This window comes from Culex quinquefasciatus, chromosome 2, assembly GCF_015732765.1.
Source record: "Culex quinquefasciatus strain JHB chromosome 2, VPISU_Cqui_1.0_pri_paternal, whole genome shotgun sequence".
Lineage (NCBI taxonomy): Eukaryota > Metazoa > Arthropoda > Insecta > Diptera > Culicidae > Culex > Culex quinquefasciatus.
The window spans coordinates 206667902-206684131 of record NC_051862.1 but is presented as its reverse complement, the minus strand read 5'-3'; the positions used below and the strand labels follow the sequence as shown (position 1 = coordinate 206684131).

General features: G+C 36.4%; 1 protein-coding gene across 1 annotated transcript in view; it reads left to right on the top strand.

The window, feature by feature from the left end:
* The first annotated feature begins 1308 nt into the window (after window positions 1-1308).
* The window catches only part of LOC6054068, a 224900-nt gene continuing 209978 nt past the window's right edge, over window positions 1309-16230 (top strand). Inside the window, 1 exon segment of the mRNA XM_038254827.1 lies at window positions 1309-2319. The gene's annotated coding sequence lies outside the window, so the exon portion shown is untranslated.

The window sequence follows — 16230 nt, the reverse complement described above, 5'->3', positions numbered from 1 at the left end:
ATCGCTGTAAACAATAATATCTAAGCTTCATTTTAGGACCCATTTTCAAGATTTTCAAAATTTTCAAGGATTTTAAGAATTTTATGAATTCATGAGTTTTACAAATTCAATCTAAAAATTTCATTAGAAAAAAAAGAAAACTTTTTAGAATTTTAAGATTTTATTAATTCCATTCATTATTAAAAAATATAAAAAAATAATGTGATCATTTTAAAATGCATTCCCCTTCATTTAGAATAATTTTTAGTCTGTTTGGTTTGATTTAAAAATCTATCCAGGTTTTTAAGCGAAGATGGCGTTCGAATGTTGAACGTCCGAAATGTCAAAATCGCACAGTAGCACCAACATTAGAAAAAAATGCGGCTGTCATGCCATGGCACACTTTTTTCGTAATGTTGGTGCCACTGCGTGATTTTGACATTTCGGGCGTTCACCATTCGAACGCCATTTTCGCTTAAAAAGCTGGATTGAATTTTTGAAAATGTCCGATGTTTGGTATCGCAAAAAGTTCTTTTTTTCGCAATTTTTTTTTTGTTTTCGTCAAATCTTGCACTAGTGTAAAATGCATTTTAAGACACTTTTTTCATTCAAATGTTAAGACTGTGACTTGTTATTTCAACTTTTATTTATTTTTTCTATTATTCGATTTTATGTCTTCGGCGAAGTTGGAGACTATGATTAAGACTTTTCAGCAAAATAGGCACAACAAAATTCCCGATTTTTGCAATTGACTTCTTGACTCTCAAAATACGTATAGACTTTAGGATGATGAAAATCTGAAACCGGAGATATTAGCTATTGATAAAAAATTTCGATGCGTCTTAGACCAATGCACTTGTTTAGAAACAGTTTTCTAAATTTCTAATTAGATGATTTTGTTTTCGCGAAAAAAAAATTCGCGCAATAAAAAAAATCGCGCAAAATACATCGGAACTTTATCAAAAATCATGCTATTAAAGCGAGTCAAACATATTAATTATAAAAAGCAGGAAAATGCGTTTCAAATTGCTTTCAACGGAAATTCTATTATGAAAATTTTATTAAAAATTTTAAGCATGTTGAAAAACTTTTTTTTGCTCCCGGATTCTTCGGCCGATTTTGACCGGATGACATAAACTTATTCAAACTTTTACTTAATATAAATATCAAAAATAATAACAAATATAATTTCAAAAACTATTCAATTTTCTCATATCTGTGTCAGTTAAATTAACCGTACACACACTGGGCCTGACACTGACAGTTCTCGCTGTCAAACGTTGTTTTTCTTCTTTCTCTCCCCGCACACTGCAGAGAAACTTCAAACGTTTCGTTCGTTTTGCTGCGTTCAGTCGCCTTCTTTCATCGGAATCTATCGGTTGTGTCCGCGCAGGAGTATTTCTTCGTACGGCGGAACGGACATTCTTTTTATCGGTCCCCCCGTGAGTGTCTGCGTGTGTGTGTGTGTGCGCGCTGCTGTCTGTGGGATTCTTGTGCAGCTTTTTTGTGTGTTTTTTCAGCGTGTGATAAAGGAAGAAACGTTTGGGATAGGAGAAGAGTGGAACCCCGGGTTCCGGAACATCCGGCTGGGATTGTGGGTATTGACGGCGGAAAAGGCAAGTTTGCTGCTGCTGAGAACGGGACGGGAAGCAGCGAAAAAATCAATCGCTTTTGTGTGCTGACTGGCGTCGTCGTCGTCGTCCCTTTTTTCCTCCTTGGGGAGAAGAGGAGCAGCGGGATCCCCTTGCCCCGGGAAGTCACGGGTTGTTGGGGGAGGCAGCAGCACCAGATAATGGTGTGCGGTGGTTATCAGAGGAAAGCGTTTTTGTTTGACGCAGCTTAAAAAGTTCTAGATCTGCTGCTGAACAGGCTGTGCGATTGTGATTGTGTGTGCGAAAAAGCAGCTTGTGAGTTTGTGTTTGTGTGAATTTCTGTGCTGTTTGGCCTCAGGTGTGCGGCGGCCTCTTTTGCATACTCAGGTGGTTCTTGGCGAAGCCAAGTCAAGGAGAAGAGAGGAAAATCCAATTTATGTAAGCCTAAAGCTCTGCTGAAGCAAGCCAAATTTGAAGGTGATTTGTGCAAAGTGATCGAATTTGGGAGTTAAAAACCATCCGGAAGTGTGTGGTAGCGTGGCGCAGGTTCAACGTTCCGACTGGAGAGTCCAATTAGACGAACGAAGGAGCAGCCAGCAACAGCAAGAAAGTACGGCCTAGCTGCTGCACCTGGATATTCCGCCGACTTCTCGTGGAAGAAGACTTGGAATGCCAGCGAAAGAAGCAAGTGGAAAAGAATCGTTCCCGGACCACACTTCACGAACACAGCTTCAACCACGGCGAACAGGTAGATTTGCTTGATTACAAGTTCACATTCTTCAAAAGGGGTTGAGCGACTTGTTAAATTACACCAAAGTCATCGTCGTTGTCTAGAACAGTTCAAATTACAACGTTGTAAGCTTACCCAAAAAAAAAAAATACAGAAAAGGGCCTCCCAACTCATTCCTTTGTTTATACACTCGCGCCAGATTTAGTAGTTTTCCCATGGCTCAAGCCGGCCGTTGGGACTAATTTTCGATTCCGTGATCGCGCGCTGAAAGCGCGTGAGGAAAGGTCGAACCAGTTTATTCTTGGCGGCTGCTGGCAAACCAGTTTTCGTTGGGATTTTGTTTTGATTAACGTTTGATTGCTGCTGCTGAGCAGAAAAGAAGAAAAGGTTTATTCAACGCTGGTCGTAAAAAAAACTAGCCTTAAAAGCATTCTAATTGAAGTAATTCTCCATTATTTAACAAAACACAAAAACACCACAATATTTGCATTCTTATCTCACAAACTAGTGTGGCGCGCGAATGTTCCGGGGTTTTGCCAGTCTCGCGAAAGCCGCAGCACGTACCGGGCGTTTGGTACATATCGCGACGACAAAACTGCAAAGCCAAAGGCCAACCCAACAAAGTTTGTGTTTGGTTGGTTGGTATTTTTGTTCTGGTTCTGGAACTCTAGAACGCGGTTGTTTGGGCAAGCGTCGTGTCGATTCGTTTGTGGTTAAAATGTAGATTTTGCTGGAATTTTGGGGCGGTATTTTTGCGAGTTTAAAGTTACGTGAGACATTGAAAGTAACACTTGTGAGAAACGCTAGAATTCATTATGAAATTATATATTTTTTTCTTTTTATAAGTATAACATTTGATAATGTGAAAGAGAACCTTAAAAATGGCAGAAAATCAAGGGGAACGAGGGAAGATTTAATTCAGGGGAAAAACGTTTCCAAAACGAAACATGGCAAACAAGCTACAAAAATATTCTTAATTTTAAATCAATTTAAGATCTTTTTTTAATTTCATTTCTGCATATATTTTTTTTATTTTTCAAACAAAGATTTTTGTTAGGTTTAAAATATTTTTGGTTTTTTACAGCTTTATGTTTATACATACAAATACATTTTTCCTCATCCATTCTCACCTAGGTCCAACGAAACCATTTTGAATCATTTCTTCCTTGAAAGAAGTCCTCACACACACATTTTCAAATCATGACTAACATTTAAGCAGGAATTTTCTCAATTTGTTTTCTTTAAAAGATCATTTTAAAAGGTTTGTTCTTGTGGTTTTGATGCTTTTTTTTGTAGAAAGTTTAGATTACGATAAAAAAATTGGGTTTCTTGGAAAAAGTTGCTTGAATCGACATGCTCGACAAATTTCAAGAAGTGAGAAAGCCCCCCAAGAATATTCCAGAATTTCTTTTCATTTGGAAAGAAGCTATAGTCATTGAATGTGCGATCCAAATCACCATGAAATGATTTATTTCTTTAGAAAAAAACATTCATTGACATTCACATTTTTTGCAAGGCGAAAATCAGTTTAAAAAAAACTTATTTTTTCTGAACTTATTCTAAATATTTTGAAGGTTGGACAAGAATGAACATTTTATTTTTAAATTTTATTAATTAAATGAAAAATAAAAAACATTTTAATGTCAATCAACTTAAAAAAAGTTTTTTTATTTTCCACAAAAAATCTTGACTTGGCGAAATACAATTGGTCTGTCGGATCCCTAGCTCGAAAGATGAAATCTTTTTATAAAAAATTTAAAAATCGAAGGGGGTTAAGTTTGTTAATAAATATTTTTTTTTGTGAGAAATAAAGAAATTTGCAGAATCAATACACATCAATACAAAACCATCAATACAAAACCCTTCTCAAGATAAATATATTACATGAATCCATTATTAAGTATTGGTTTACAAGTGTTATTTGCAGGGCTGCGGAGTCGGGTCATATTTCAAACGACACCGACTCCAGCTTTCTCAGATTAGCTGACTCCGACTCCGACTCTGGCTTCGGCTTTGAACAAATGGTTGGCTCCGACTCCGACTCCGACTCCGGCCTACCAACTCTAGCCGACTCCGACTCCGACTCCAAATGTTTTTAAATGTTTCAAAAGTTAGTTATCTATTATAAGTTAATTATTTTTAAAAGATTGATAAATAGGATTAATTAAATACTCTCTAAGCGTCATGTTTTTCTCAAGAAAAATAAGTTAAGTAAAAGTAAAGTAAAGTAAATAAACGGAAAAAAGTTTCTAGCTTACAAGTTTTATACGTAATGGAAACAGAAATCAAAAAATATCTTCAGTTTTAGAGGCATTTTGAGAAGAACAGCTTTGTAAGTAAATTTAGATTTACTTGCTTAACCTCAAATTTGAGAATATTTTTTTCAAAGCTAGTAAATTTAAATATTAAATTGTTATTTTTGAATGAATAACTAAAAGAAATCTGCCTTAATGATCTATTGAACATTAAAATTCAATTTGCTCACTTTCAGGCTGACATTTGTAAGAAGCACAGTGACAGGCACTTTGTTTTTTAAATGAGAATTTCAAACGAAACTTTTTTTTGTTTTTTTTTAAGACGTAGATGGACATCACGCCATGACTGAAGGAGATTATTATTGCAAATCAATGTATCTAAACAATTTCTTCGCGGAAAGGACGCTTAAGATGTTCTTTTCAAATATCTGTGACATGGAAAATATTTTAACCTGGAAATTTTTAATTTATTTTAATTTTAAAATTTTATATACTTTAAAAAGGAGGTGCACGATACTTCGTGAATCTCCACCTGAAACGAAGCTTTATGGATGATCTTGCGCCTCCATCAAAATATATGAAAAAACTTAAAATATAATAATAAACAAATAACCACAAGTAAAATATTTTCTAGGTCACAAATATTTCATTGATAATAATTTGATTCTGTGTTTTTTTATTTATAATATTTGAAAAATAAATTTTGTTCTATACATTTTTTATTAGTTCATTTTTGTACTGAATTCTTGAGATTTGTTCAACGATAATTTGCAACGATATCAAAATAGTTTACCTAAAATCAACATCAACATCAACAATCAATGATTATTTCAAATTTGTTGCAACTTCTTTTGACATTTTTTGTTAGTTTAAATTATTTTAAATGCAACACTTTGATTTTTTTGTACTCAGTTATAAACAAAATGCGCATGTTGAGTTCCAAGTAAGAGATTGTTATTATCGTTGATTATTTGTTACAAAAGTTAAACTTCAGTGACTCTTTTTCGATCTGCAAAAACAGTGATTACTATTTATAATCTTTTTATGTACCTCGTAATTGTTTCCTAAAAAATGATTTAACTTAAAACCTCTAAGACATTCGCTATCGGGGTAAAAGATGACTTTGTGTGTACTTTTTTTCAGAAATAACTGGATGAAATTTGGTCAAATTTGAATTGAAAGGGAATATGAAAATAGTCTGATTCCATAATCAATTTTTTTTTATTATTTTTTGAATTATGATACTACATACTTGGGTAAGAGGTTATCATTCAGTGATTATAGTGTAATAACACAATTAGAGCTTTTCAATCACAATAAAAAGCTTCAAATACATAATGGCATCTGATAAATCTATTAAAAATTTAAGTTGTTTTGTAAATTAAGCTGTTATATAGGAAATACTGAACAATTAAAAATACAATATTTTTTGTTGAATTTAAGATAACTCCGGCTCCGACTCCGACTCCGGGTATCAGAAATCTTCGGCTCCGACTCCGACTCCAGCTCATAAACTTTAGCCGACTCCGGCTCCGACTCCGACTCCAGCTGTTCGAGTTTTGACGACTCCGACTCCGACTCCGACTCCAGGTCCCCAAAAAGACCCGATTCCACCGACTCCGGCTCCGACTCCGACTCCGACTCCATAGCCCTGGTTATTTGTTTGTCTTCATTTACATGCAATAGAATGAAACGTAACCGAAATACTTCTCAAAGATTTGCTACTCACCATGGTACACAATAAAAAATTGTGTAAATTTGAAAGGTGTAATTTTGGAAGGTTGATTATTACTACTTTAATGATGTAATTTTACCACAATTTAGACTGAAAAAGTGACATTACATCAGATATGTGGTAACATTATACATTTTCAGGGGTAAAATTACACATTTTTTCTGATATAAAAGATGTTCACAGATGAAACACGATCATAACGATTTACCTGTGTGTTGTTTGACAGCAATCTGTGGTCCTCACCAATACAAATTTAGTTTTGGCTTGTTGCCGGCATCGTAAATGTTTGTTATGGATTTCTTCAAATTATGTTTCAAACAAAAAGGCCCACGATTTCTAAAACATTCCTGGAATGGAAAGTATTTTGACCTGATCTTCAATTTACTGACGTATGAAGGAGCTAAAAAGGTCCGGCAGTAACCGCCAATAACTCCGAAAAAAAATCTGACTAAGCTGAAAAACAGGGCTCGCACCCAGTTAAGGGCCTACAAGGGCACAGGGCTGGAAACAGACTGAGGTTAATAGATGTAGTAATTAGAAAATCCGTAAGAATTGTACAATTAATACACTATTTTCCCCTTGTGACGTAGTTCTGGTCTTCCACTATCCACGTCCAGTCTCCGCCATGACAGCATACTGTCCACTGCCTTGGTGCAATCCCCGGCTTTGATTCTAACTACTAATAAAAAGGAAAAACATTGATGAGAAAAGGTCAATGCGGATGAAGAGCAAATCGAGCTCAGTGTCTGTTCACAAAGACTTATAGTAAGTGTGATGAACAATATGAAGAATGTCAAGAAAAATACATAAGATGTGGCGTGGATGTATCCAAAAAACAGAAGACAGATGAAAACAAAAAAAATCAGGATTAAGAAATAGCCAATGCGGAAGGAGAGTAAATTGGACTCTCCACTCAAAAATACATCAGTTCAGATATGAATTTTAAAATGGGCTGATCTTATCAAATTCCTCAATGATGGCTTGCGTTTCATTTGGAACCGGTCTCAATTCCTCATGATCCGAAATCATTTTGATCTGCGCAGTAAAATACGATATAAGTTTTTGTTTGTCAATTTTGCGTAGTCTGAGTAAATTAAGAACGTAAAACTACTCAATTTACTGATCCTCATTCCCGATTTCCATTACCACCTCATTTTCCCTAATGTGCTCCAATTAACACATTTCCACACAGTCGCAAAATTTGTTCGCGTGCCACCGGTCAATCTACACCACACACCATTGTTGGAATTCGAGCGAGAAGAAGGAAAGCATTTCTCGCTCGCGAACGAGGGAGAGAACTTGTAGTACTTTTCTCTTCTCGCTCGCGCTCGCATTTTCGTTCGCGTTCTCGCTCTCGCCGCGAGCGCTCGCGAGCGCCTCGTGCTAGCCGTTCGCCCTAAGCTAGCAATTTGTTTATCAGGCTTATGAATACGAACCAGGCGATGGTATAGAGGTGTAACTTCAATCGCTGTGTTGTTTTTTGTTCGTTTCTAACACGTTCAACTTCTCGCGAACGGGCAATTCTGGCTCGCGAGAAAGCCCGTTCGCGAGCGGAGGAGAACCCGGGCAATCGGTGAGTTTCTCTCGGCAGCTCGAGACTCGCGGCGAGAACTCGAGAGAGAGAAAATTTTCTCGCGAGAGCGCGATAATACCAACACTGCCACACACATTCCACCGATTTGTGCCAAACCAATTCATCTGCTCCCCCTTCAACCTTGGCCCCCGTAACTCAATTATGAACCCTCCGCCGAGATGTTCACCTGATTAGCGTCAGTCCTGATTTACGAGCGTACGACCAGGTAATGAGCTTTTCACTATGCCGTATGAACTCCGCGGAGCTGTTCTAAACGCCATAAAGTAGTCTGACGTACGGGTTTGATTTACTCCCAGAGGAGGTTCGGATTGCCAGCTCTTGCAGCCGGTATGCGGCTTGTACGCGGCGACGACGACTTCTTCAGCAATAGCTGATTGTTGGCGTTCGATTGCAGTTCAATCGATTATTACACCTCTAATTTGGCGAGGTGTGCTGTAGACTGTAGCGGGCGACCATGTTCGGGGCTTGCACCAGAAAGGTGCGTGGCGTGACAAGCCCACATTCTATACCAACACTTTGTATAATGCGTTTTTGTGTTCGTACTAATGCAGCGATCAAAAAACAAACCATTTCACCACATAACCGCATCGATAAGGGAGTTGTGTACCACAGCTGTTCTACAACCCAGCTGAAGATCTGTGTTCGCAGTTCAAGGCGTGCGACACTCGGACAGCGTTGAGTTCAATGTCTCTGAAAACACGCGTTCACGAGTACCTCTTGGAGACCATCTATACGATTTACGATCTTGATTTTTATCCTTGCGCGGAAAGTGGTCTCTACCTTAAACGAGAGTTGAGCGCGCAGCGCAGAGTAGAAAAAATGCGGTGTACTCGACGGCATAAATCTTACCATGTAACCGTCGATCGTCATCGCCATCATTTGAAATGGACAAAATAAGACGTTACGAGGAGTTGGTTGGAGTCGTTCAGGCATGAATCAGCACACCGCATCGCGCGCGCGGCCTCTACAAGGTATAACTTCGAAGTACTCCGGACGCATCTCCGACGGTGAGCTTGGCAGAACTACGAGCTTATCGGTGGTGAACTTGTTCGTTTCCTCCCTCTAATCCAGAACCAGGATTAGCCTATCAGCTGGTTTGGCGTCTTATCAAAGTTTAGGCTCGAGCAGGTCTTATCGAACTCGGTTTGTTTTGTTTTCATGCCGATTCCACTCAATTAATCTCTACGACACAAACTTGAAGAAGCGTCTCGTCTGTCTCTCAGATACTGTGAACCTCGTGGAAGCTTTCCATCTTCTCGGCTGAAGCTTCAAGTGGAGGTTTAGGTACTGGCTGGTGATAAGCGTTAAATCGATCTCTCTCTATCTCTCTTCAGCTGACTCGAGTGCGTGCCCTGAATGCCAATCGGTGAATCAGGATTTTGTTGCGGATTCGATTATTGGCCGGCATGATTGGAAAACCGGAATATGCGGTCGAGAGGCAAATGGTTGTTGATGGGTTGTGGCAATTTTGGGTTTTAGCGGTGGAGGTTGTTGGCAATAAATTTGAATTTGTTATTTTTGGTCCAAAAAGCCATAGCAATGCTCTACAAAAGTGACAAATTACATTTGATTTTTTTTTGGATTCAGCTTTTTTGGGGAGCTTTCCCATGTTCTATTGAGGTGCTTTGGATCATTAAAAAAATGGAATATCGCAAAGGTCGAGCATTCGCCAAAAGCCGCGAAAAATCGGGAAAAGTAAAAAAAAAGATTTCTTGTTAAAAAGTTGGGAAAAGTCGGGAATCCCAAACATACGTGTTAGAAAATTATTTTCTAACTCTTATATTTTTTTTCAATATTTTGTAAAATTTAAAATTCATTTCACTTTATTCGTCTTTAGCACTTAATTTTAAATGTAAGGTTTTTGTTTCCATTATTTTAATTTATGAGCTTTTCTTTACGAAATCGATCTCTTCTTTTAATTTAAATTTTTGTATTTTTTAATCCAGCTGAAACTTTTTTGGTGCCTTCGGTATGCCCAAAGAAGCCATCATTAGTTTGTCCATATAATTTTCCAGCAGCTGTCCATACAAAAATGATGTATGCAAATTTAAAAATCAGTATCTTTTGAAGGATTTTTTTGATCGATTTGGTGTCTTCGGCAAAGTTGTAGGTATGGATTAGGACTACATTGAAAAAACCCGATTTAACCCCACCAGGGGTGATATAGAGCCTTTCTTACTAAAGAATATAACTTCTTTCAATTCACAACATCGACTTGATACAAAAAATCTTATGATGAAAGCAAGGTATTATTAATTATATGTTTTCTAAAAGAAATTGAAAACGCAATTTTCACCAATAGAATAAAGCTTCGAATGCGCAAGTGACGACACACACCGCGGTTTTGGTGTTCTAGTTTTGGTACGAGCCCAAAAAGCGAACAAAGCAGGCGCAAAGCAAAACCGAGGAACAAGTTAACCGCACAGTGGGAAGCTTGCCATTCAGCATCTACAAAAGTGAGAGAGTCAGAGATAGATATTTTTACAACCGCACCACTACACACTCAATCGCAATACCTTAGGTAGATAGCCATTGGCGTCGCGAGCATTGAAAACTTTGAAAACGATATAAAGCTTAGAAGCTTCGAAAGCTCCTATTGGAATCCAATGAACTCTGTTAAATAAAACGACACGACAAATGAAGCCTACTTCAAGGCGATTTAAGAAAAACACGGGAAACAAATTGTTTGTACCCAGATGAATGTCCTATGTCAAAAAAGTTTTTGTATAAACATTGGAAAGTTATGCATAAACGGACTGGGAAAAAGAAAACGAAAAGCTACGATGTCTTACATGTTGAAGGAAACATCGGTAGACAAGCTACTACAAACGAGTATAACTCGAACCAACACATATGTGCGCCAGCATTCTAGCGCCAGTATTCGAATCCCAACTTGACAACTTGTCGACTTGGCGACGAAGCGTCAAAACTCGATGCAGTGTGATTTTTTGGCGATTTTTCCGATTAAAATTCATGCTGAATCGACATATTTACGAAGATGGAAATGACGTCCTGGCTTAAAGTAAAACCTATACCTTTCTTTAGTAAGAAAGGCAAAAAGTAAATCGTTCTAAAAATTGTTCGGGATTGCCGATCGATGTCAAATTTGTTTCAGATGCTCACTCATGGTCTGTACTATGAATGTAGGAAGAAATTTCGAATAAAATTAGAAACGAAATATGTTGGCGAAGGTCACCAGGTGGGCTTTTACCTTTTTTTTGGGATTTTTTTTCTTATGGTAGGTTAATCAAACGGCTCTAACTCCAGAACCATATTATGAATCTGGATGAAAATTTGGGAGGTTGTAGAGCTCGAAAAATGCAATTTTTGAGATGAATAAAAGATATAAAAATGAAAAATTTTGACCATATTTTCATTTGAAAACTGTGTATTTTGTTGAAAAGTCTGTCCACATCCGAAAACAGATGGATATTTCGAAATTTGAGCGGCAACTCGCCCAGGTTCAGCACACTAGCTTTCATCTGCATTCAGAAGAATTAAAATCGGATTCAGGGGAGCTGAGAACGGCGCGACACAAAATTTGGCAAAATTTTACCACATACGAACATCACTCGATCTCCACGGAATTTATTTTCTCAAAATTCGAGGGTTGGAGATAGACGAGTTCTGTCAAGATGAATCGATAGAGCGTCGAAAATCAATGCAGTGTGATTTTTTGGCGATTTTTCCGATTAATATTCATGCTGTATCGTCTTATTTACGACGATGAAAATGACGTCCAGCCATAAAGTAAAACGTATACCTTTCTTTAGTAAGAAAGGCAAAAATGATACAAGGTAAAAAAAATTTTGGTGATTTTTAATTTAACTTTTTGTCACTAAAACTTGATTTGCAAAAAACACTATTTTTATTTTTTTATATGTTTTAGGGGACATAAAATGCCAACTTTTCAGAAATTTCCAGGTTGTGCAAAATAAAAAAAAAACGAAACTTCAATTAACAAAAGTTATACTAAAAAGTATTTAAATTTTGTAAAATCCATATATTTTACCAAATAACTTTATATTTTTGGATAAATGAAGTTCAAACTCAATAATTATGCCAAAAATCACTCCCAATTCATGTTTTGAAAGATTTCTGTAGATTTTGAAATGTTTAATGAAGAAAAATCAAAGTGTTTCATTGTTACCCATGGGTCGAAAATTGGCAGCCTATGAGCGAAAATTTAATTTTTAGTCATAATTTACTTTTACACCCAAGAATCAATTAATGAATTAATGAATAACTTTGCAAGGGAGCTTCCATAACCACTCTACCCTAAAGTCTGACTACTCTACCTTAAAGTCATGTCATGGAGTCTTATAAAACTGGATCTTTTATCTACAAATCAACATTGATTTGGATTAAAAAAAAAACAGAAATTACAAAAAATATAAGGGAAATTGGTAACAACATGTTTTAAACGAATTACTAGATATTTTGAATCTTTTTGAAAAAATAAATAATCGTTTGAAAAACATTCTTTGATAAAATAAGAATGGATTAAAATTTAGTAATTTTTACTCTTTTCTATTCCTTTTTCAATAGGGTCCTAAAGCCCTATGTAAATTTGTATATACAGTATGTATAAAAAGTATTTACACCCCTTGGGCACTATGCACATATTGTGATGAAACATCTAAACAATTTAATGTTGACAGAAACCTAGTACTACGTTTTGTTCAGAAACTCATGCCAGACATTTTGCTACAAAAAGCTCATGAAAAGATGATTTCTATAAAGTTATATAACAAATACTATTACGAAACTAAAAGGTGCAAAAAAAGTTTGTACACCTTTCGAAAAATTAACATAAATAATGTTATTTGTTGACAAATCACCATAAATCCTATCTCCCAACTTCAAATAGGCATCCTTGACTGATTTATAAAATAATTTGGATTGAATATAAAGTTTACTAACAACTTAGTATAAAAGTTTATATAACTCTGGAAATTCTATATAAAACTTATCTAAACTTAATTTTGCAAACTTTTAATTCAACTAAATGTCAATATATTACCATATAATTGCTAAATAAACATTTTGGAGTGGGTATAACACCGTTTTGGGGTATTTGTATCGATAGAATAGATTTTCGTTGGAATTTCGTACCAACCGGAATTACGTCGTCGGAAAATCCGCCGGCATCCGAACCGGTCCACAATTCTTAAGTCAACCTATGTGGCATCGGAAAGGGCATAAAATTTCCGATCTTTTGATACCCATACATCTAGGTTTTCTATAAAACCCACGTTTTTAAATACCTGGGCAAAAAGTAAGTTTGATCCACGAGAACAAAAATTACGAAATTCCATACATTTTTGGCAGATTGCTCAAACAAAACCATAACAACGTTTTTACCTAGGTATATAAAATCGTGGGTTTTATAGAAAACCTAGATGTATGGGTATCAAAAGATCGGAAATTGTATGCCCTTTCCGATGCCACATAGGTTGACTTAAGAATTATGGACCGGTTCGAATGCCGGCGGATTTTCCGACGACGTAATTCCGGGTTGGTACGAAATTCCAACGAAAAATCTATTCTATCGATACAAATACCCCCAAAACGGTGTTATACCCACTCCAAAATATTTATTTAGCAATTCTATGGTAATATATTGACATTTAGTTGAATTAAAAGTTTGCAAAATTAAGTTTAGATAAGTTTTATATAGAATTTCCAGAGTTATATAAACTTTTATACTAAGTAGTTAGTAAACTTTATATTCAATCCAAATCATTTTTTAATCAGTCAAGGATGCCTATTTGGAGTTAGGAGACTGGATTTATGGTGATTTGTCAACAAATAACATTATTTATGTTAATTTTTCGAAAGGTGTACAAACTTTTTTGCACCTTTTTATTTTCGTAATAGTATTTGTTATATAACTTTTATAGAAATCATCTTTTCATGAGCTGTTTGTAGCAAAATGTTTGGCATGAGTTTCTGAACAAAACGTAGTACTAGGTTCCTGTCAAACTTTAAATTCTTTACATGTTTCATCACAAAATGTGCATAGTGCTCAAGGGGTGTAAATACTTTTTTTACATACTGTACAATGGTAAAAAACACTTTTAAATACCATTTCTGATCACTCTTTTTTTTTTCATTTTATCGCAAAAAAAATTAATAAATTGGCAAGATAACATTTTTCGATGGATCAACTACGGTCCCCTTGTAACGAGATGTCAAGTAGAACCTTTTCTGCCAAAAAGGGCCGCGAAGTAAGTTTTTCAAAATTGATTAAAAACATATTTTAAATCCTTTGTGGTCCTACAAAGGGTCATTACTCAGAAAAAGAATCTTTATCGTTGTGAACAATAATATCTTCATTTTAGGACCCAATTCCAGTAAAAACGAGTTACAAAAACTTTACGTTTCGCAAATTTCAAAATAAAAATCTAATTTAGATGTGTCTAAATTAATCATTCTGGACCAGTTGACCCGAAGCCTGATTTTTCTGTTACATTCTTATTGGAATTCCATATAAACTGTAACGGGAACTGCAGGCACCGGGTCCAGACAGTTAATCTTTCAGTTATTTTGTGAAGACTGATTGTTGATGTTTTCACTCTGAATGAAAATAATAAGTGTTTGTTGTTTATTAAATTAAGGTGAAGTATTTTCAGAAATGTATTGTTAATAGTCAGGACCCGGTGCCTGCAGTTCCCGTTACAGTTTATATGGAATTCCAATAAGAATGTAACAGAAAAATTAGGCTCCGGGTCCAGACTGTTAAGGTTTTGCCGAGCTTCCGTGGCCGTGAGATTACGAGTTTCGCCTTGTAAGCGGAAGGTGATGGGTTCGATTCCTGTCTGGCTCGGCAAAGTCAGATCCCTTCAAAGAGTAAATCTGCTCACTGGGAATACTGACCGGTAGGGGATGGGTTTCGACTAACGGCGTGCTGGATTTCCGATCCCAGAGGTCGTGAGTTCGATTCTCGTACCGGGATGATGAAGTTAAAAAGGCTTTAATCCTGCACTAAAAATGAACTTTATATTAAAAGCTCCTAGACCCACCTTCATGTATACATATCGACTCAGAATCGAAAACTGAACAATTGTCTGTGTGTGTGTATGTGTGTGTGTATGTGTGTATGTGACCAACATTCTCACTGAGTTTTCTCAGCACTGGCTGAACCGATTTTGATCGAACCAGTTGCATTCGACTTGGTTTAGGGTCCCATACATCGCTATTGAATTGTTTGAAGTTTCAATTAGTAGTTCAAAGTTATGTATAGAAATGTGTTTTCACAAATACCCGGATCTCAATTATATACATGTAAACGATGTCCGGATCCATCATCCGACCCATCGTTGGTTAGGTAATTGAAAAGCCTTTCCAAAGAGTCCAAAACATTGAAGATCTGGCAACCCTGTCTCGAGTTATGACCACTTAAGTGATATTTATGTACTTTTTTGAAGCCGGATCTCACTTAAATGTATGTAAACTATGTCTATATCCATCATCCGACCAATCGTTGGTAAGGTAATTGAAAGGCCTTTCCAATGAGTCCAAAACATTGAAAAACTGACAACCCTGTATCAGGTTACCACCACATTGTGTTCTTTTTTTTCTGGATCGCAAAAAAACTGAAACCACTCATATTACCCATTTTTGGTAAAAAGTGAGGAAGGCATCAACCACATAGGTGGATTAAGTTAGTTTTTTTTCTTTAATTGTCATTATTTGGATTTTTTAAATTTATATAGAAATTTAGTTGGGTGGTTGATATTTGCTTTTATTCATATAATTTATTTTTAATAATTCTTTAGGAAAGAAATGCCTATTACTTTTGAGGATCTGGAAAAGTCGGGAAAAAGTTGGGAATTTAAAAATGGGATTAGATTGGTCTCCCTGTTGTTTTTTTTTCTCATAATCATTATTTTCCTATCACTATAATTTCAATCACCCGCAATAAGTGCTTGCTTTCATTCGACATTTTTAGCAAATGGTGACTGACCGCCTCGTTCGCCCTCTTTCTGGTAATCTGACTTTGACATTCTGCTTTCGTTCGTTCGCACACGAACTAATGAACGCAACGCGAAGTCACTCACGCAGTCATTTGACTCTCTCTGACAAAACATTCTTGCAGTGCACGTTCGTTTGATATTTTAACGAAATTCCGATCACATTCCCAATGACTTCAAATGATTGCTGTCACCACGCAGCACAGCATGAGTAAAAAAGAGGGGGAAAGAGAGGAAAAAGAGAGAAAGAGCTTGACACCCCGAGTCGGACGACTGCTTGAGTGTTGAGCTCGGTTTCGTTCGTTTCTAGCTTGGGTGCGTACACTAACGGTCGCTTCGGAATGACGATGGCGATGAGCGTTCTGTGTG